Source organism: Eulemur rufifrons, chromosome 6 (genome assembly GCF_041146395.1).
Source record: "Eulemur rufifrons isolate Redbay chromosome 6, OSU_ERuf_1, whole genome shotgun sequence".
Taxonomy (NCBI): domain Eukaryota; kingdom Metazoa; phylum Chordata; class Mammalia; order Primates; family Lemuridae; genus Eulemur; species Eulemur rufifrons.
In genome coordinates, this window is record NC_090988.1 from 88,922,325 (window position 1) to 88,943,576 (window position 21,252).

General features: G+C 39.2%; 1 protein-coding gene across 1 annotated transcript in view; it reads right to left on the reverse strand.

The window, feature by feature from the left end:
* Positions 1-13,731, reverse strand: part of PHF21A (PHD finger protein 21A) — a 177,942-nt gene extending 164,211 nt beyond the window's left edge. Inside the window, exon 1 of the mRNA XM_069469870.1 lies at positions 13,458-13,731. The gene's annotated coding sequence lies outside the window, so the exon portion shown is untranslated. The remainder of the gene's footprint in view (positions 1-13,457) is intronic.
* Between the last annotated feature and the right edge of the window lie 7,521 nt (positions 13,732-21,252).

The window sequence follows — 21,252 nt, forward strand, 5'->3', positions numbered from 1 at the left end:
CTCTAATAACTAATAGTATGACAATGCATTACAACAATAAAAATATTAAGCATGGATTTAATATTTGTATATTAACACGTAATATAAAGAGAAAATAAATACAAAGAACAGGACTGGACCCAAAGGTACTGAGAACTTGACACAATGAAAACAGGAACTATCACAGCGCAGCTCCCTCCATTGACATCGTAAAGTTGCCACATTTTCTGGGCTCTCTTTTGAATTAATGTGGCATCTGTTCCAAGTACAGCATGCTAACATTTTACTAAAAGATATTTTCATTCTACATTTGTATCTGGTTTGCTTTTCATTTGAACTCCTGTTGTATTTCAATGGTCATTATTTCTTTATACCAAGTTGTCAATTTGACATTCCTAATCTTTCTCCCTTGAGCACAAAAAGGGTGGGGAGGAATCATCAGCTTAAAACCCTCTAACAGCAATAATTACAATATACTTTGCATATAGATTAAATAAAGAAAATAAACAGCACAAAGATTTTTGTAGGCTTTTTAGTATCAAGTCCTGATAAGTTAACGAACGGCATCTGTTCCTTTCAGAAAAAAAATTCTGCTCTGAGGTGTTGGGGGTAGGGAGAGAAGTAAACAAATACTAAACAGAATAATTCAAGTTACAAAGTTTGGTCTTCAAGAAACGATGGTTTCAATAATTTGTACATATCTAACTCTATCGAGTGATAATTGCTTTTTAAGATATCCTCAAAAATGCTGCAGCAACAAGCCAAATACAACCACTTGTACTTAACATGCATGCTGCATACTCTACAATGTTACGTCACATCAGGCACAGAGAAGACGCTTACCAAGCTATCCTGCGTTCTATAAACTGCCTAACAACAACAGAAAAAGGCACTGCCATCTCAATGGGAGCAGGAGCTTTCAGGGTAGGCAGTCTTTTTTCCCTTTGGTCACCTCTGAAGAAAATAAATAAGGCTTATATTTCTGTCTTTTAAGCTCTCCTCTCTCAAGGCCTTTACTCTCAATCTTTCAGCCTTTCACAGAGAGAAAGGCTGTTTCTTTAAAATTAAAAAGCTGTAAAAGATAACTCCAACTTAAAAGCCCCACACCTTTTACCAACTGTCCTCCAGCAGTCCCCATGGCTGTCTCTTCTGCAGGAAGATAGCCTATCCGGAGCACTCATCACAAAATGGGTGTGAACACCCTGGAGAAGGGAGCCACTGGGAAGACATTATTACAATTTATATTTTTAAATCTCATCCTTTTTTGAATTTCAAGTTTCCTGTATGCTTGATAACATACAAAAAATACTAGTTCAGACTATTATACATTTACTGGTAGCCATAATTTTAAGAAGTTTGGAGACTACTGGTCAAGACAACTGGGTCTTTCTTTTTTATTCTAATAAAAAAGAAAAATAGGCTCTGCCATAACTTACTCAAGGTCTTGTCTCTGACTCAGTTTCACCATCCATGACATTAATTGAGCCCTCTGTACAAGACTACTATGAAGACTACTCTGTCTGAGCCACTCAAAATGAAAAGCATTCATCAATGAGAAATGCTGTCAACTTGGCATTAAAACATTGACTGTACTATAGTTTAAATAAACTGCTACACTATCAGATCCAGTTCTTAGACTTCTAAGGCAAAGCTTCAGCACTTCACTAAATGTGGGTCTAAAGAAGCACCAAGCACCTTAGATGCAAGGAGTGTATTCTAGGATTAGAAAGGCCTTTTAAAAAACTTCTATAATGAAAAACTTATTATTTATGCAATAAAATTTTTAATTTAAAAATTACAAAGGTGAATTGTGACTAATAACCTCAGCAACAAGTTAAAACTCTCAAAGCCAGAATCAAAAGATTTATGTTTAATGTAGATTATAAGGCCTTTAATATGCCTTTTTAAATATAATACCAGAAAAATGAATAGTACTCAAATAATTTTTTTTTTACTGCTTTAAAAAATACTGGGTTATCAGTATAGCATTCCATACTGGTGGAGTGAGTAAGGATAGTTGATGGGGTTGAGGTCAGCCAACACTAACCCCATGAAGATGTACGGACTAGGACTCATTCCTATGCAGGGTATCCTTATGCTGATTAAGCAGTACTGGTTTAAGTTTCTATTAACTAAAATATTTCAAGTATTACTTTGGTTTTAAAACCTTACTTTACTTTGTAAATGTTGAGTGAATTCTTCGTAACAACCAAGAAAAGAGAGACTACCAGTTTAAAAAAAAAAGTTATCTAAAAACATAATTGCTCTCTTTATAAGTAGCTACCAGAATAAACTAGTAGCATTCTGAAATGATGCCGCCTAAATTACTTGTATGGAACAGAAAACAAAGTTGTCATTTTAAGTTAATATTTTTTAAGTTTTAAAAATAACAACAACCATCTCTAAGGCATGAGGCGCAAATAAAAAGAACTTAAAATGCTTTCTGCTTATAGGTAACAATCAGTCTAGGGGATTAGGTTTATAACCTTAATGTATAAATCTTATGTACCTCTCTTCCTCCAATCTTACTCCCATTCCTACATGAGCCCTATTTTCAAAAACAAGCAAGCTTTTAAAATAGTCACCTGAAAAAAAGAAAACTTCAATGGAGTATTATGGTATGATTCCACTTTTTAAAAATGCATATACATACGTATATAAATGCACAGGAAAAGTTTAAAAGTAAGATGGGAATGGGATGACTAATTTTCTACTTTATACACGACTATATTGCTTAGTCTATATTGACTTTCATAACTCATATGTACTGCTTTTGTAGTATTTCTTAAAAGAAAGGACACTTATCTAACACTCTAAAATATAGTTACGTAAGGACTGACTGAAAAAGTGAGTGTAAACAATTTGCACCTACTACGAAAATGTATAAAATAACCTACATCATGCTATAGTGCCCAACTTCCAACCTTTAAGAAACAGGTATTAGACACCACCCCACACAAGGCTCTGTGCTTGGCAATGGGCATACAGTTTTGAACAAAACAGGCACTATCCCAAATGCCTTCATTTCCATTCCACTCCAATGCTTACTATTTCCAAAACATTCAACCTAACCCAACCAAAATCAACATGAAACAGTCTCAAAATGACACATCATAGCTGTTGGCATTTCAGTAAATTGAAAACTTCTTTAGTTAATTCATTTTCTAGGTTTCTATGGGAATTAGACAGTTTAGTAAAGCACTGTGGACACTTAAGAGCAGGGGCTCAGGAATCAAATCTGGGCTTGAATCCAGGTTGTATTTGTTACCTACGTGATCCCAGGGAAACCTCTACTTCCTCACTTATAAAATGGAGATAGGATAATAATAGTAAATCCTCAGAATATTGCTGTAAGGATTAAAATTAAATGAGATCCTATGTGTAAAAAGGCTTACTTAGCACTAACATAATAAACACTCAGCATTATTGATAACAGATAACCCTAAGGTACAAAAACTGTTCTCAACATGCTAAACATTTAAAATCTGTAACTATGTCATTTCTGCAAAATGTATCTGTCACTTCTCCAAAAACATATATGCATTTATGTAAACTTGTATATTAATACATAAAAATAAAATTTTTATATTTTATAGAATAAAAATTTCTCAACATAAAAGCCCATAATTACAATTTTTTTATTCCCATAACAACACACCAGTACATTCTTGACATCTATATGCTAATATACACTCAAATGTATCATGTATATTTTCAAGAACTATATACGTCAAGAACTTGCTTGTTGACGGCAAGGTGGATCACTAATTTTTTGGTTTATTTTGATTCTAATTTCTGTATCTAAAATTTTATAATTTAATATTAACATGACATAGACAAATACCTTAAAATCTAGCCTCTTATTAGTGATTAAAAATTCAATTTACATATACTACTTAAGTCTATATAAAGTACATTCATGAGTATTATCTCATCTAGTCCTTTTAACAGCATAGTGAAGCAGGCTCTTATTATTATCCCCATTTTACCACTGGGAAAACTAAAAGCCCAGCAAGGAAGAATCTCCCAAGAATGTACAACTAAGGACTGGAATTAAGGCCAAGTCTTCTGACACCACCAAAACTGTTTCCTTCACCTTGGCCTGAGACATTTCGTAAAAAAGTCAGAAAACTACGTTCAACAGTTTAGGTGTGTCAGAGGTCTCTATAGAGAATACACACAGCTGCCCAGTTTTACTCTCCTTATTTCCTACTTTAGTATTTCAGGAATTACAGGAGTATGTATGATGATAAAATACACAGAATTATTCATCTAAACATGCTATCTTCTGTATTAGCCCAAAAATGCCAGAAACCATTTTTTCTCCCTATATTTAGGCTTTTGTATTTAACTTCTTTGTAACCACTAAACTTATTTCATTTTAATATTACATCTTGAAAAGACAGACTGATATAAAATAAATAAAACAATTTATAACATGGAAGCATATCAGACCAGATTCCACACATTTTTGACACAACTAAAGAACCCATTTAGACACTAAGGAACCTAATATACACACTAACAAATTTTTAAATCACAATTATGAAGGGGGAAAGGCTAGCATTACGGTGGATTGATTTGTTGTGTAAACAAATACTTAAAGAAATACTACTAAAGGCAGAGTTTTTTTAAATAAACATAGCAGCCCTCAGTAACAACAGTCCAAGAACTCCCCGTAAGGGAAAAAGCTGGAATAGACACTGGCTAAAAAAGTAAGAAAGACACTTCCCTAATCCTCCACACACTGAAACTAAGACACGTACATCGCAACTTACGCTTACATTTTCCAATATTCCCAGTCATTCCTTTCCCATCTCAAACAGCTAAAAGGAACCAGTCATGCAAATAAAACTACCCTACAAGTTCAAGAACCTAAAAGAAGTCAATGTCCTAAAAGAGAAATGTAAAGACTTAAGTTTTTTGAACCTAACATTTTAAGTACAACCTACAGATTTGAAACAATATTTTCTTTCTGGGACTGCTTACCGGCCTCCAATACATCAATCCTGTAAGACTGTGAACTGCAGCTGATAGATTGGTACATGCTTCTAAACACAACAGAATTTTTCCAAGGTTACATACACTATAAAACAAGAAGCATTTCTGCAGCATCTTATTTTCATTAATCAATTAGTTTGGATATTCTACCAGTGCAAACATTATAAACAAAGAAATTTTCATTATCTTTTGAACTTTCTAAAGTCAACCAAAGGCTTGTGGTACAGGGGCTTATAAGTATTTGATAGGCAGAGCTGAATACTGGTCAAAATTCTGCTACTGGCTGGTTGTCTGACTTTAGGTACATATGACTCAGGGAGAAACTAAGGTGCAAGGACATTTTAAATACAGTAAAACATTCTAAGGAATTGTCACATCATTACCATAAGCCAAAAATCTCAAAGTCTTGTTAGAACAGCCTGGGCTTCAGATCAAATTATAATGTAAAAAGAGGAAAAAATGTGAAGCATGCTATTTTTTTTTAATAATAATAACTACTACTGCTGCTGCTGCTGCTAATTCTAAACATTTACTGAGCCCTTATGATGTGCCAAGCACTGTCACAGATCTTAACATTTAATCTCTGCAAAACCCCTCTGATATTAGTTATTAAAGTAAAAGTAGTAGAATCCTCAACAACATAAAAGAAATTTAAATTTTACAAATAAAAATATAATCAAATTATTAAGGAAATCTCACCTGTTCCTCTGCCTTTCAGCCTTTATCTTTGTGTATTAAATTTACTCAAACATTTATTTTCAGGAATTCTAGTTAAAGGTATTGATATTTAAGATGTTGACAATTATTAGAGAAGAATCACAGAATTCTGAAATTAAATACTGGCAAGAAAAAAAACCTTCCATCCAACTTTAACTATATAACAACTGCCCCCATTGAAAAAAAAACAAATGAGGAACATCATATATATATCACGACTGACAATAAGAGGCTTCTAAGGCCCACACTAGCAATCAATGATGCTATAATTATAAACTGACCTATATCATCACACACATAAAAATAACTTACAATTGCTAAGTGTGAATATATATGTTACTTTACATGTAAATCTTATAGTGGCTGGTAAAAAACACAATAAACTAATCTAAGATAAACTAAAATACTAGTTTGTTTCTAAAGACTCACTTTAGAATTTCATCAGCATAATAATCATAATATTAATAACCAAACTTTACTTAGCAGAAAGTTCTTAAAGGGTTGGGAAGCAGTATATAAAATGGAGTAGACAAGAGAAAAGGGCTCCCCGTGCTGTTCAAATCAACTACAGGTCCCAGCATGCAGTGCTCTAATCTGAAGTTAAGCAAAAACTGCAATGCATCCTGGGACTTGTAGTAAGTAAACCACTTTACCTTATCACAGCAAGTTTTAAGAAAGTCTGAACAATGTAGCACAATTTGACTGGATCTTATTATCAGGGTCTAGTCAAATTTAGATCTAATTTATTGTCTGTTCTAGCACACAGTTTCTCTAGCACATACTGGAAAAAGTATCAAGTAATATTTAGATTAACATTTTCATTTTAGAAAAAACATACAGGGTAAGCATATAAAAAATGATTAAAAGATTTGATATGATGGGAAATACAATTTTTGAAACAATTTGTTTTAAGTTGGTTGGATGCATTTTGACACTCTCTGAATGCCCACCCCCCCCCAAATATTTTAATTGTTTTACCAGGTTTCCTTTTAACAGTTATTCAAGATATATTTTATAAATAATTTTTCTTGAACAAAATTCTCCCAAGCATTTTCCATATTCTAGTACTGTCCACTAGGAAATACATTTTTATAGTAATACATACACACACACCATCACATAAACAAACAAAAAGTACTGAAGTTCCTCTTCTGTCAAGTCCTTATTCAGTATTTATGACCTCCACTCCTCACCCCTAATTCTGTACAGACGCATACACACATACATACTCTCTCTCTCTCTCCTGGAAAGAACACTTAGAAAAAGGATTTTTCAAGTATAGGCCCATTTCTCTCATCCATTAACCTCTTCTGAAAACACAAAAGGTTTTTTTAAGCTATCAGTAACATGTCAAAACACAAGTTGATAAGTTTGAGCTATAATTTATGTACATACAGTTGCTATACACACTGATTTTCTGCAACACTGTGGAGAGAGGCTGGGAAAGAACTAAATGCAATCTGCATCAGGAGGCCTAACACAGGTGGTGGGTTATTTTCAGGCAACAGCACCTTCACAAACATGCTGTGGAATATAGTCCAAGAAATTCCTAACAAGGAAAGATAAGCTGGCACACAAATTTAACACAATCCAGCTAAAAATCACCTGCAACACATGCTACTACATTTCACCACAAAAGTGACAGGCTACTAAAGGATCTGAAGCCTCATCAATACAACATACTGTCCATAAGGCCAGAGATAGCAGTTGCCATGGTTACTATCACCCACTTTTACCAGGAAATTATTGTCATTACCCCAAAGTTTTTGGTACCCATTTACAATTTTTAAAAAAGCAGTTTAGGGTTCTGACTGTTAATTGAGTGAAAGAATCAACTACTATTTGATTTGTAAGTATACTGCTTTAGAGATGCACATGGTTAACAATACTTGGATCTGCAGCAGAAAAAAATCAATTCCTTTCTGCTGCTTCTTCTCCTCAAGTACTGACAGTTTGTATTCTCAATGCAGCCAAAACAATAAAACAAAACCCATCTTTTTGGCTTCTGTGTTTAAGTTATTTTTTTCCCCTAGGCCCATAAACAGAGTCAAAATAAAGCCTAGATCATCAACCTGTTAGGCCCCATCCCCTTCCTATCTCCATATTACTGGTTCACTTTCTTGTCTACTTAAAAAAGCAAAAGATATTTCTGTAGGTGACACCAAAATATAGGAAAGAATAGTTTCCTCCAACTGAGATCTGCTCACTAACTCTTTTTTATCTAATTAAAAAAAAAAAAAAAGGGCAGGGGGAGGCGGAAGACTTGCAGAGTACAGGAAGGGAGAAGTGGAGGGGTATTTAAACTTCCACACCAGAGGGTGGTGTAAGAAAGTTGCTTTAGAAAAGCCTAAAGGATAATTGAACCTCACATACAATCTCTACAAGGGAAGAGTGCACCATTACCCTAGTTTAAGAGTGAACTGATACACAAGTAATTGAAAAGTTATTCATAAAAGTCTATTTTGACATTCTCACAAAAGGTAACTGTTCAAAAATTTAATACACAAATAAGAATTATATGAAAGCCCACACAATAGTATGGACACATATACATACAAAAATACAAAGAAGAAAAACATATTCTATTTAAGAAATAATTATCTACTATAAATTTAATGCAGTGTTAACATATGATCTCTTTTAAAAAAAAAATTCCAAGGCAGCAAAAATATACACCTGGTAAAGTTAATGTAATCAAAATGTACTGCTATGCTCCTAAACAATTCTTAGGCCTACAAAAAGCCCATGTACAAAAGTTCCTGAGAAGTCAACATAAATCGTGAATATTTCTCAGCACAAAATACTATGAAAATTCAAACATGTTTCAAGAAATCAGTACTGAATATAGATATAAAAGAGTTCTGTCAAAGGTCAGAGACCTAAAACTTTAATCCCTTCCTTTCTCCCTTTGAATAGTAATTAAATACAAAAGCCGTCAGGAATAAAACACTAAGATAAAAAATTTAAAAGCACATTAATATAACTTTAACTTCAGTATGTCTTCACAAAAAGCCTTAGTATTCACTGTCCGTGAGATGAAAAAGTTAATATCACCCTGAGAGGTTTCATTTTTATCTAAACAGTTAAATGTTTTTCTCACCCTTCACAGAAGCAAGTTTCTATACTTACTTTCTATTGGGGCTATTTCATAAAGAACAGTCATTTCTAAAATTTTAGATACTATACTTTTTGATATGCTCATAAACACAGGGATTCCAAATTATTTATGTTTTATTTTTCTAATTTTCTATTTCTAATTTGTGAGCAAAGTCTATTAAGAAAGCTGCAACACAAGGCTTTAAACTTTTGGGTTATTCTTACACAAAAATATTTCAGTGTGTTCCTCTAGATTTGAATAGTCATTTCCTCGTGCATCCTTCTAAAATAGAAAAACAAAAATGATATACACATGTACCTAATACTAATGCATACAAATATACATCTTTTTCACTGTGAAATAAGCTTGAACGTTTTAGCCATTAAGAATTTTTCAGAAAGTTAGCAGAGTCAATCAAAACAATCAAAACTTTACCACGACATCTGTTACTCTGTGTGTTCATCAAAGTCTATAGAAAAATCCAGGTACTTAAATATTCACTAAAATGAACTACTATCACATCAGTGGAGAAATGAAGAAAAACTTTTAATAGGGGATACACATTTCACGGCATCTTTCAAAAGAAAAATGATCTTTATGGAAAACTGACTAGGCAGCATTTTTGAACAAAGGTTCAAAACTTTAACAAAGAGATTTTTGATAACCACAGCAGTATTTAAAAAACAAAAATTAATAAAGTGTCCAGGGTGCACTTTTAATGCATTAATTTCCCAACTAATATGGGAAAAGTTAGCATTTTAAGACAAAAGCATCTGTCCATGTATTAATTAGTTACCTATCTCAACAACTTAGTATCTACATGGCTTCTGAAAATTTACAAAGAACCTTTACATGTATTACCTCATTTGATCTTACTGAGAAAAAAGTACAGCATTATGCCTAAAAAATAGACAAAATTCAAAGCAGGTTCATCAAATTTTCTAACATTCCTAAGTTTTTAAAACTTTGATATGAAACTTTACAAGCAACCACAGTAGCATTGTATTTCCAGTGACAATCAAATTCACCTAACACTGACAAGAGTTTCAAAGGACCATTTGCTGTAAAGGCTATGAAACTGTTAAAGCAGCTACTTTCATCTTTATGCAGTTATTGTTAAGTGTCACTAATAGACATATCAGCAATGACCTATACCCACAGACATAACTTTACTTATAGTTCAAGAATCTTGGTCTTGAGAGGCCAACTTAAGTACAACTATTTATAGTATAGTATTTATAAAGTTGGGTGTATCCATATTAGAATCATTGTCCATTGATTTGAGAAGGGGAAATTAACATAAGTCTAAAAATTTTTCCACATAATACCCCCATTCCAAGATCTCAACTACTCTATATCCTGTTTGTATTAATATTACAGGTATGATCACAAAGATTAAAGTCCCCAATCATATCAACTACTTTGCAGCAATTACAATTTTTTAAAAATATGTATTCAACACCCCAATTATCAATACAAGAATAATTTCCCTTTAGACTAAAATAATTCTAATAATGTCATATACCTCAGCCCTGTATCCTTAAACTATCCACAGTAACAAGTCTACTTTTTATAGTATTATAAGTAGGTAAAAAGTCAAAGATTTCAGTTTCAAATAGCAAAAGGAATTTATGAATGGAATTTTTAGATGGACTTACTCAAACTCTTTCAGGAACTTTAAGGTGTTAATCCTGTTGCTTAGCTGAAGCTAGGTAAAGCTGTAATAAGTAGTAACACCCTCAAAGAATTCAAAAATTTCCTTTATCTTGCTGTAGCACCTCCTGCTGGATAGCATTTAGAGATCTTCATGTAAGCAGAAGAAGAGTGTTTCAGAGGCAGCTCCTTCCAGATAATTGAATCAGAAAAAGGATGGACCCTTCAAAGCTAAAAGAAATAGGGTCCCATCCATCACTTATACCTCTTAAAAATAAAATTTGCAGTAGATAGGTATCTAATAACTATTTCAATTCCATGAAGACTTGCCTGAGTCCAAAGTGCAACATGCCTGCAAAATTATCTTAAAACCAAGTTTAAAAGCCTTCAAGAGCACTCAAGCAAAAGACTTTCCTACAAGCAGCCAAGCAATGCCAGTCAAAATGCAAATACTGTTACCCAAAAGCAAAAGTCTGCTGTAAAAAAAAAAAAAAAAAGCACCTGGAATATTGTTAACATGTTAGCCAGATGTTTGTGTTTTGAGAATTTTCTGCACTATTACTGTGCTCTTCACTTAAGGAAAGTTGTGTATCTACAGAAGTTTTAAGTACAGAAATTTTTTTGATAAACATGGGTGCAAATGCACACACAAATTTCCTCTTTGCCATCAAAAGATATGTCCTGAGATTTCAAAACATAGTTTTCATTCTTTTTAATGGCCCCTAATAAACCAGTTTTAAGCCCACAACATAGATTACATGCACAAATGAAGAACAAAAGAAGAAAATAAGGAACTTACCAAAATTAAAATGAATAATAGTATTTCCAGTAAAAACGTAGTAACAGTTTCCAACAACGCTGTAAACCAAGTAAATTGTGAAACTTAAAAAGGGGGAGGGGGCCAGTCTTCAAAATCCGTAAGAAAAGCTGACCTATTTATTTCTACTGCCCAAATGTGAGTGAACATCAGATATAAACAAATAACATAAACACTGCAAAGTATGTTTTCATGTTTTAGCCCCAATTTCAGTACCCTTACCAGGCCTCAATAAAGCTACAGATGTTGATGAGTATCCTCACAAAAAGGAGATATTCCAGCCCCTCATCCTAAAGAACCCCTGTAAAGTGTGCCTATCAAAAGGCTTCCTTCCTAGAGTGCACAATTGCTTTAAAAAAAAAAAAAACTTTCATCAGCCCAAATTAATCTGATTCTAATATTCAGCTATCAATTATTAATATATAAATGTTCTTTCCCTCGCTAACTTCCCCAGCTCGAGCATCTACATTCCTGACACCGACTATTAAGAAAAATGCACAACTTGCACCCCAGCTATGGGGCAAATCTTTGAAATCCGAAACACAGCCACAAAGTTCACTGTCAAGGCCAGTGCTAAGGCCCACATACGCCCGGACCTTAACTCCCATTTGAAATTCTAGAAATCCATACTCCCAGAGACATCATTTAAAAACAACACAATGTGGACGTGCAGAGTGAGATCCTCTACTTCAAGACCTAAACAAAGAATATTTCAACGTAGGACCGGAATATGATGACACCAGATTCACCAATGAAAACAAAACCTGCCTACCATTAGCAGTCGTACCCTCATCTCAACAACTCAACTACTTAGAAATCACTCTCGGCACATCTGCACCCCACAACCGGCCTGTGGCCTTCTCTGGGGGTGCAAGCCACCGACAAAGTTGAAAGGAGACATTCTCCCCCGGTACCCAATCTCGACACCAACCCCTCCCCTACCAGGGCCACCTTGCTGCTACCCACCATCGCGAACGTGGTCAGGGGAAAAAAAAAGAAATCCTAACAGCACCGCTCAGCAGAATAAAGAGACCAAAGAGAGGATGACGAGAAGTGTTGGGAACTGCGTGCACGGCGGGGCTGGACCAAACGGAAAGAGTCCCACTCCGCGCGCCCCTCCCCCCGGCGGGGGCGCGGGCGGGGGAGGGGCGGCCGCGGCCCCTCTCGGAGCGGCCTGTCCGCCCCGGCCCGCGCGGGGTCCCGGGGGCGCCCCGCGGCCGCCAGCGGCGGGGGCGAATGCGGGAGGGCCGGCCCCGGGGTGAGGGGTGCAGGCAGACTCTCCGGAATAACAAGTTGCAGAAGAAGAAGAATAAGCGGAATTTCCCCAACGCTGCTCCGGCCACCCAAGACAAATGCACCAACACACACACACACACACACACACGGGCCCGGCAGCGTCAGCAGCCGCAGCTTTTTTTTTTTTTTTTTAATCCAGATCTCTCAGTCACCAAACAAGATGGTTTTCCAAAAAAAATTTTTTTAAATTAAATAAATAACCATAATAAAAACTTCCCCCCGACAGCATCCCAGGGTGGGGTGGGGGGGTGAAAGAGCCAAGGCGACCATCCCCGGGCCAAAGGAGAGCCGAAGGGGCGGGTGAGGTTCCGCGCCCCCCGCCCCCGCCCGCGGCCCCCTGCCTGGCCCCCCGCCGGGACAATGTGACGCCCCCTCCCCGCTACCCCCGGCACGCCGCCTCTGTCACCCGCTCCGGCCCTGCACTCAGCGCCCAGGCTCCCGAGGCTGCTCATAAACTTACTTCCAATTTATCCTGGGGAGGGGTGGAGGGCAGAGGGGAGGAAGGGGGGAGACACGGCTTTCCCATTGTCTTTTTTTTAGGGGGGAGGACTAGGAAGGGCACGCAGGGGGGCGCCCCGAAGGGGAAGTTACTGCTTAAATCTCAAGTTGACTGAGGGGTCCTGAGGAGAACACCCCCTTTCCCTCCTCCCTCCCACACACCCCTCCCCTCCCCCTACCTCTCCCCACAACAAACTCTAAGCAAGCAGCCCCAGTTCCTCCCAGAGACAACCACCAGAGACAAGACAGAGGGAGAGGGGGAGAGAGGGAGAGGGGAAGAAGGGGAGAGGGGAAGAGGGGGAGAGGGGGAAGGGAGAGGGAGGGGAAACAGAGCTACTCCAGAAAAAAAAAGAGAGAAGAGTGAGGAGAAGAGAGAATGGAAAAGCTGGGATACTGCACCCTCCTGCTGCTGGCTGGCTGTCCCCCCTGGCAGCTGGAGGCAGGAACTCTGAGCAGGAGAAGCAGGAGGAGGAGGAGGAGGGAACTCTTCTTCATGGGGAGGGAGGGAAGAAGCTGGAGCTGCTGCTGCTGCTTCTGCTGCTGCTCTGGGCCTCTCGCACTTTTTAGATATTAGTGTATTAAGATGGTAGGTTGTTCCCTTCTCCCTCCTCCTCCTCCTCCTCTCCTCTCCCTCTCTCTCTCCCTCTCTCACTCACTCACTCTCCTCTCTCTCTCTCTGGGCTGTTTCTTTCCTCCTCTTCCCCAGGCAAGGGGGGGTGGGGAGGAGGGGGGTGGGGGGAGGAACTGGATCCTCCTCCTCCTCCTGGAGAGACACACACAGGCCCCGGGCCGGAATAGGGAGGGGGGAATCAGAGCAGCAGGAGAGAAACTGTGGGAGACAAACAAGCCCAACTCTTCATCCTCCTCCTCCTCCTCTCAGCAGCAGCAGCGAGCACCACCAGCCCATTCACCACCCGGCCCCGGGCCGCAGCACCTCCGCCGCCTCAGCCCGGGGATCCCTCCGCCCAGGCCCAGACACACTCGCCCGCGCGGGAGCCCGCCGCGCGGCCCCGCCGGCCCGCCGCCGCCGCCGCCGTGCGCGCCCCCGCCGCTCCCGAGAGCCGGGCGAGAGGGACTGGGGCTGGGAAAGCGGGGACGAGTGGGGGGGGGGGCGGAGGCGCTGGGGAAGAGGGCCTCGGCGGGGAGGGAGGGGGCCGCCGGGCGGAGTTGCTCGGCGGCCGACCCGGGCCCCCGCGCCTCTGCCCGCGGCTCTCGGGACGCGCAGGCCCCCCGGGGGTGGCGGGGGGGCGGCGGGGGCCCGCGGCGGCGCTCGGGCGGGCGGACTACTTGACGTGTCGGTGCGGCGAATTTATTTCACTTTGCCTAAGGAACGGGGTGTGCTGCGGCCCCCATTGCCTAGGGAAAAAACCCGGATGTAAAGTGAGTGAAACTAAACTAGAGTGAAGTAGGGCAGCAGCCGCCAAACTCCAGTGCAGCGGCGGCGGCGGCAGTGATGGGGCTGAGCGCGGAGCGGCGGCGGCCAAACTCCGGGGCCGCCGCAATCATGGGCCCGTGCAGCGCTGCAGCTCCGCTCCCTTGCAGCCGAGGCGAGGCCAGGGCCCGTTGCGGCCCCCCCAACTCCGCGGTCCGAGCCCGACTCCCCCTCCCGCGGGCGGGACCTGCAAAGGGGCTACGGAGCGGCCCCAACTCCCTCCAGTGCAACAGCAGTTTTGAGGGGGGAAAAATGCCGCGAGGACAGGAGCGAGGAGAAGCAACGGGGAAGCACTGCAATGGGGGAGCGTGGTCCAGGCAACAGGAGAAGGATGCAACCTCAAGTCGAATGCAACATGCAATCCCCGGCCGCCGCTCGCCCGTTCCCTCCCCTCGCCACCCCGCCCCCTTTCCAAATAACTACCCTTGAACCACTTTATTAGCCATACTTAGTCCCACACTCGCTTCGGGGAGGGGCGGGGGACAGGGTCCTTCGCTCACCTTTATTTATTGCTGCTTTCTCCCCCCTCTCCATGTTTTTTATTCCTAAGTTCTTTTGTTCTAAGGGGGATGATGGCATTTACTTTTCTGCTTTGTGTAGCAGGGCAATCACTGGGAATCGGCCACGTATAATCCGGCGGTTTGTCATATTTTATTAGTGAAAGTATTTTATGCCTATTCTACCTCCAAGGACTGTAACATGGAGAACTGCAGGGAGAAAAAAACATCAGAAGAATTCTTGTTTTGAGAGATTTCTCGGCGGGGCGGGGGAGGGCCTCTTTTTTTTTTTTCTTTTTTTTTGGAAGGGGTTTATTTAGATGTTTAAATCGATAGTTTTAAACTTAAAGCTTAGCGTTTTTGTGTAGATGTATTACTGTATTCTAAAATAACCCCCGACCACAATAAAGGGGAAAAAAGTAAAAAATCCTAGATTAAAAAAAATCCCTACTGGACAGTGGTATTATCTGTTCTGTGCAGCACGCTGGACTTAACATAGTGTTGGCCTTCGGATGTTAAATAACAATAAACCCCAACCTCAACTGAATACAAATGGGGGGGGTGGTTTTGTTTTTAAGGCTCAGCACTTTTCTAGCATCTGCCACTACGCATTTTCCAGGCATTGATTAGCCATGCAACTCTCATAGGCATGAAGTCCAGTTTTTGCAGATAAAGAGCAACAGTGGTGAGATGATTTGCCCAAAGTCAAAGTGAGTCATTCACAGAACCAGAAATAGCCTTGGACTTTATTTGTTACTAGTCACATCTTTTCCATTAAATAATATTTTCCTCCAAGAAATAGTATTTAAAAATAAATAGACGTTCTTTACCTTGGTATGTATTTTCACCAGAGGTGCTTTGAGATCATTGAATATGAAGGTATTTTCTTACTTGTTACCTGCAAAATTAAGTTTAGCTTCTCATGAAAAAGGAATTAAAAATAAAAAAATTCTGATTTCTTAAAGTAAAAAATAAAATATGGACTTTATTGTACTGTGTAAGCCATTTAGCAGTCTGAGCTTTATGTTAAAAAAATTCACAGCAGAGAAAGTATAAGAGTTTGAGAGCAAAATGAAAATTCCTATAAATGATTCAAGAAGCCTGGATGAACTCATAATGCTGTGAAACTAAACCCATAATGCAGTCAAGATGAATAACAGAAGAACAGGTTGGGTAGTTAAGACCCAACTTTACCATCTAGAGATAAATCAAATGTATTTAAAATGAGAGAGGAAGGGAGCCTTTGGAGCTGGACAGACTAGTCACCGGAACCATAACCTAATGGTGTTATTTCAAATCATCCCAGACTGTCAACATTTTTTCAGATGAAGACTGCCTTAGTGTTTTTTCTGGAAAAAAGTTAAACATTTTTCAGAACTTCATAAAAACAATCCAGAACCTCAAATGTGTAAATACTGTAGAACAGGGGGTCAGCAAATGTTTTTTATAAACTCCAGATAGTAAATATCTTAGACTTTGCACACCATCCAGTCTCTGTCACAACTTCCCAACTCTATGGTGCTATAACACAAAAGCATCCATAAGACAACATGTAAATGAATGAGCCTGGCTATGTTCTAATAAAATTTTTGTTTATGGGCCTTGACATTTAAATTTCATGTATTAATACTTTTCGTTTGTCATGAAATATTCTTTTTGATTTTTTTTAACCATTAAAAAATGAAAAAAACATTCTTAGCTTGCACACTTAACAAAACCTGGCAGTGGACAAGATTGTGCCCATGGGCTGTCATTTGCCGATCCCTGCTATAAAGGACTAAAGTTGCTGAGGCACTGAACTTCTTGCACCAGATAGTACTTGGTTATTAAGATATTTGATTGGACAGCAATTAAAAATCAATGTCAGGCACAGTCTGTAATCCTAGCATTCTGGGAGACGGAAGAGGCAGGATCACTTGAGGTCAGCAGTTTGAGACCAGCCTGAGCAAGAGTGAGACCCCCATCTTTACGAAACACAGAAAAAATTAACTAGGCATGATGGCACACACCTGTAGTCCCAGCTACTTGGGAGGCTGAGGCAGGAGGATCTCTTGAGCCCAGGAGTTTAAGGTTACAATGAGCTATGATGATGCTACTACACTCCAGCCCTGGCAACAGAGTGAGATGCTGTCTCAAAAAAGAAAAAAAAAGAAATGTCATGCAAAGTCATTTTCCAGATATTTATACCTTAATTAAAATATTTTTACTGAATATGGGAGTGTCTTAACACTCATATGACTCCCAAACTTTGTGGAAAAGAACACTCTGTTTATGAGTCCTTGATAGGCCACATTTCCATTTCCATACTCTTCCTCACTCTAAATGGTAAAGAGGAGTGGAGTCATGCAGAACAGGATTCTGGTAGCTAAGAAAGAAGTACCACTCCTTTTCAACTAAGGCACTTTGGGCAAGTTGCTAAACCTCTCAGAGTCAGTTTTCCTATCTTGTAAAATGCAGCTATTAATATCTCCTTTGTAGGATTGTTGAGAAGATTGAATGAAATAATTCTTGTAAACTGCTTTGCACAATGCCTGGCATATAGGACTGCGTAACACATCTTTTCCTTATGCCCTCAAATTCATTTTCTGAGTTACCATAATTCTGGAAAAGATGAACAGGTGGCATCCCAATATTTTGACAGTGCAGAAGTGGCATATGGGGTTCAGGGAGCCTCGGGTTAATTGAAGATTGTAAGGCTGGCATTGTGGTAAATTTGGGTGGGTCTGTCTCAAATTCTCAGCATCTTTGTGTGCCTGAGATGGGGCACTCGGTAGGCACACACTGGCTGTGTGGCCTTAGACAAAACACCTAGGCTTTCTGAACCCTGTTGTTTCACATACATATAACAAAGACAGTACCTTGTGGGATTGTTGTAAGAGCTAAACGGTGTAAGTGCTAAAGGAACAAAAAGATAATTAGTACAAATTAGTGAAAAATCACAGAAATAAGCCGAATATTGAAAGTTTACCATCAGAAGCTGCTTTGGGGTAAATCATTCAATTTTTAGACATAAATGACATAATAATAGGTACACAATAACTTAGCATTTGCTCTCCTACCGCCTAGTTCCCCCAAAACCTTTTAATTACCATCAAAACCCTGTTGAACAAAGGTAAAACTTAAATTTTGAATGTTATTACATATCAGATGTGCAATTTTTAATTTGTGTTAAAGTAGTCAAATCTGTCAGTGTTTTCTTATATATTCCTGCCTTCTGTTCCATGCTTTAAGAGGTCATCCAAACTCCAAGATTAGAAAAATACTTACAATTTTCTTCTTATATTTTTATGGTTTCTGTTTTTTACATTAATCTTGTTACATTTATAAAAATTTTTTGCATAAGGATATCAGAATGTAAATAATTTTTGTTTGATAGAAAGTATTTAATTAATATTGGGATTCTGGCTGGGCATGGTGGCTCTTGCCTATAATCCTAGCACTCTGGGAGTCTGCGGTGGGAGGATTGCTCTAGGTCAGGAGTTCGAGACCCCCGTCTCTACTGAAAAAAAAAAAGAAAAGAAAGAAAAAGAAAGAAAGAAATTAGCTGGACAACTGAAAATATGTGAAAAAATTAGCCGAGCATAGTGGCACATGCCTGTAGTCCCAGCTACTTGGGAGGCTGAGGCAGGAGGGTCGCTTAAGCCCAGGAGTTGGTTTTTTTTTTTTTTTTTTTGAGACAGAGTCTCGCTCTGTTGCCCAAGCTAGAGTGCCATGGCATCAGCCTAGCTCACAGCAACCTCAAACCCCTGGGCTCAAGCAATCCTCCTGCCTCAGCCTCCCGAGTAGCTGGGACTACCGGCATGCGCCACCATGCCCGGCTAATATTTTCTATATATTTTTAGTTGTCCAGATCATTTCTTTCTATTTTTAGTAGAGACGGGGTCTCGCTCTTGCTCAGGCTGGTCTCGAACTCCTGAGCTCAGACAGTCCTCCCGCCTTGGCCTCCCAGAGTGCTAGGATTACAGGCGTGAGCCCACCGCGCCTGGCCCAAGCCCAGGAGTTTGAAGCTGTTGTGAGCTCGGTTGACACCACAGCACTCTAGCCCAGGCAAGAGAGCGAGACTCTGTCTCCAAAAAATAATAATAATCATGGAATGTTACTGTATAATGTAAAATGTCATTCAAAATGATAAAAGAGCTAACTCCCTATAAGGACTATGAATCTAATGCAGACACACTGTAATATAGAAAAATATATAACAAAGATGTTATATATTATGATATACATAGGCTTTAAATACTATGATAGAGAATGAATAAAGAAGCTTCTTCTCAATCTTCTAGTTTTGTAGTAGCATAGCACACACCCACACCCAAGGATATTAAGGGATTGTATTTGTATATGATTATCTCTGATGTTCTGGAATTTGACAGTATTTCAAACAAAGTAATAAAACTACTCTGGAAAGGACGAATTGACAGCTTTCTCATCCAACCTGGCTCCACTCCCCTCTTCACTCAACCACTATCCTTTTTTCTATCCCAGGCTGAAAAGTAACCCCATTATCTCTTAAAAGGTCAGCCTAAGGAAGATTTGAACTCCGTCTGAAAAGCTGAGGGTTCTACTTCTTCACTGAGGCAGGGAAATAAAGATTGAAATTCATTAGCCTTCTTTTCTAATTCTTGTTGGGCTGGAATAAATGAAAACCTGGCTTGTACCAACAAAGTGCTTAAATAAGTAGAGGAGACATATCAATGTGATTTTTAAAGAAGTATAACAGAAAATCGCCGGTGATTCCCAGAAGTTGAATGTACTTTCTTTCTCCCCACCATCTCACTGGTCTCTGATCTTTTTGAAAATCTTCACTTGAACTGTCTGGTGTGTGCATTTATGGTAGGCCAAAATCATAATTGGAAATGGGTCAGGTATAACTTGTAAATAAATAAATATTGGTGGATAAACAGTCCACTCTCTAGAGAATACCTTCAATTTCATTACTTTGCCATAATCTCCAAGGTCAATTTAATCCTAAGCAATTTCAGTTATGTGTGTGTTTAATAGAATTAAGTAGACCAGGGCTCCCTCCTCAACCTCAGCACTATAGACATTTTGGGCAAGATCCTGTTTTTGTTGTAGGGGACGTTGTAGGATGTTTAGCAGCATCCTTGGCCCCCCCCCTACCCACTAGATGCCAGTAGCAGCTCCCCTACAGTTGTGACAACCAAAAACGTCCCCAGACATTGCCAAATATCCCTGTGTGTATAGGGTGAAGGTGGGGTTGGGAGGAGATCGAGTATAAAATTATACCTGGGTTGGGGTTGTGGGAAGGGGATGGTTGAGAACCACTGAACTAGACCAAACACCATGGATTTGTGTGCATTTGTGTGTATGTGGCTCTACCTTCCAACAAGCAGATTCTCATTCCTTCTCCAAAAAACACATGATGGAGATCGGGAAGCTGGGCTGGACCTGTTGTTAGAACTAAAATGGCTGCAATTAGAGCTGTAGAAATCTCTGCCTTCAAGCTTCTGAATTGCTAAAAGTATCACAGCGTTTTCCAAGACTGGGAATATTGAAAGAATTTTATCGTTTTGTTATGTCCACCTTTGATATCTAGTATTTGATATCTGTTATCAACATAAATAAATTGTACTGTGGGCCTGAGCAATAGTGTAGTCCAGTATAAGGTGTAACCAGATTTGGAGCCTGAGACTCTGAGCTTGGGTCTGGGCTCTGCAAATGTCCAACTAAACGCTTTATCTCTCTGGGCCTATTTCCTTGTCCCAAATGGGGAAAACAATGATACTTAATCCACTGGATTGTTGTGAGGCTCCAAGCTGTTAATGAGAAGCAGCAGAGTTTAATTGTGAGGAATTAGGAAAACTGGAATCATATAGTCCTGGGTTGACCTTGGGCAAATGATGCACTGTTGCAAGTCACGGTTTCCTTATATGCAAAATGCAGAAATAATCATATGACTTTATGGCATCGTTATGGATGTTAAATGAGATAATGTGTATCGTCACATGCTTGATAAATACTAATATTATTTTGGTCCTTTGGTAAATTGTTATCACATTGGACAAATACATATCATTTTATTGTTATTTCTTTTCTGTGAGCATTGAAACCTGGAAACTTGAAAAACTAATTAATATACCTATTTGAGTGAAACCCTTTTTTAAATATATTACATCCCAAATTCCAACCAAGTGAAAGCAGCATTAAACTGTAGTATGCAACCTTCTGTCTTCCAAGTTAAATCGGTTAGAGCACAGAATTATGGTTATTGTTACAATAATATAATATAAGGTTCTCCTCTCAT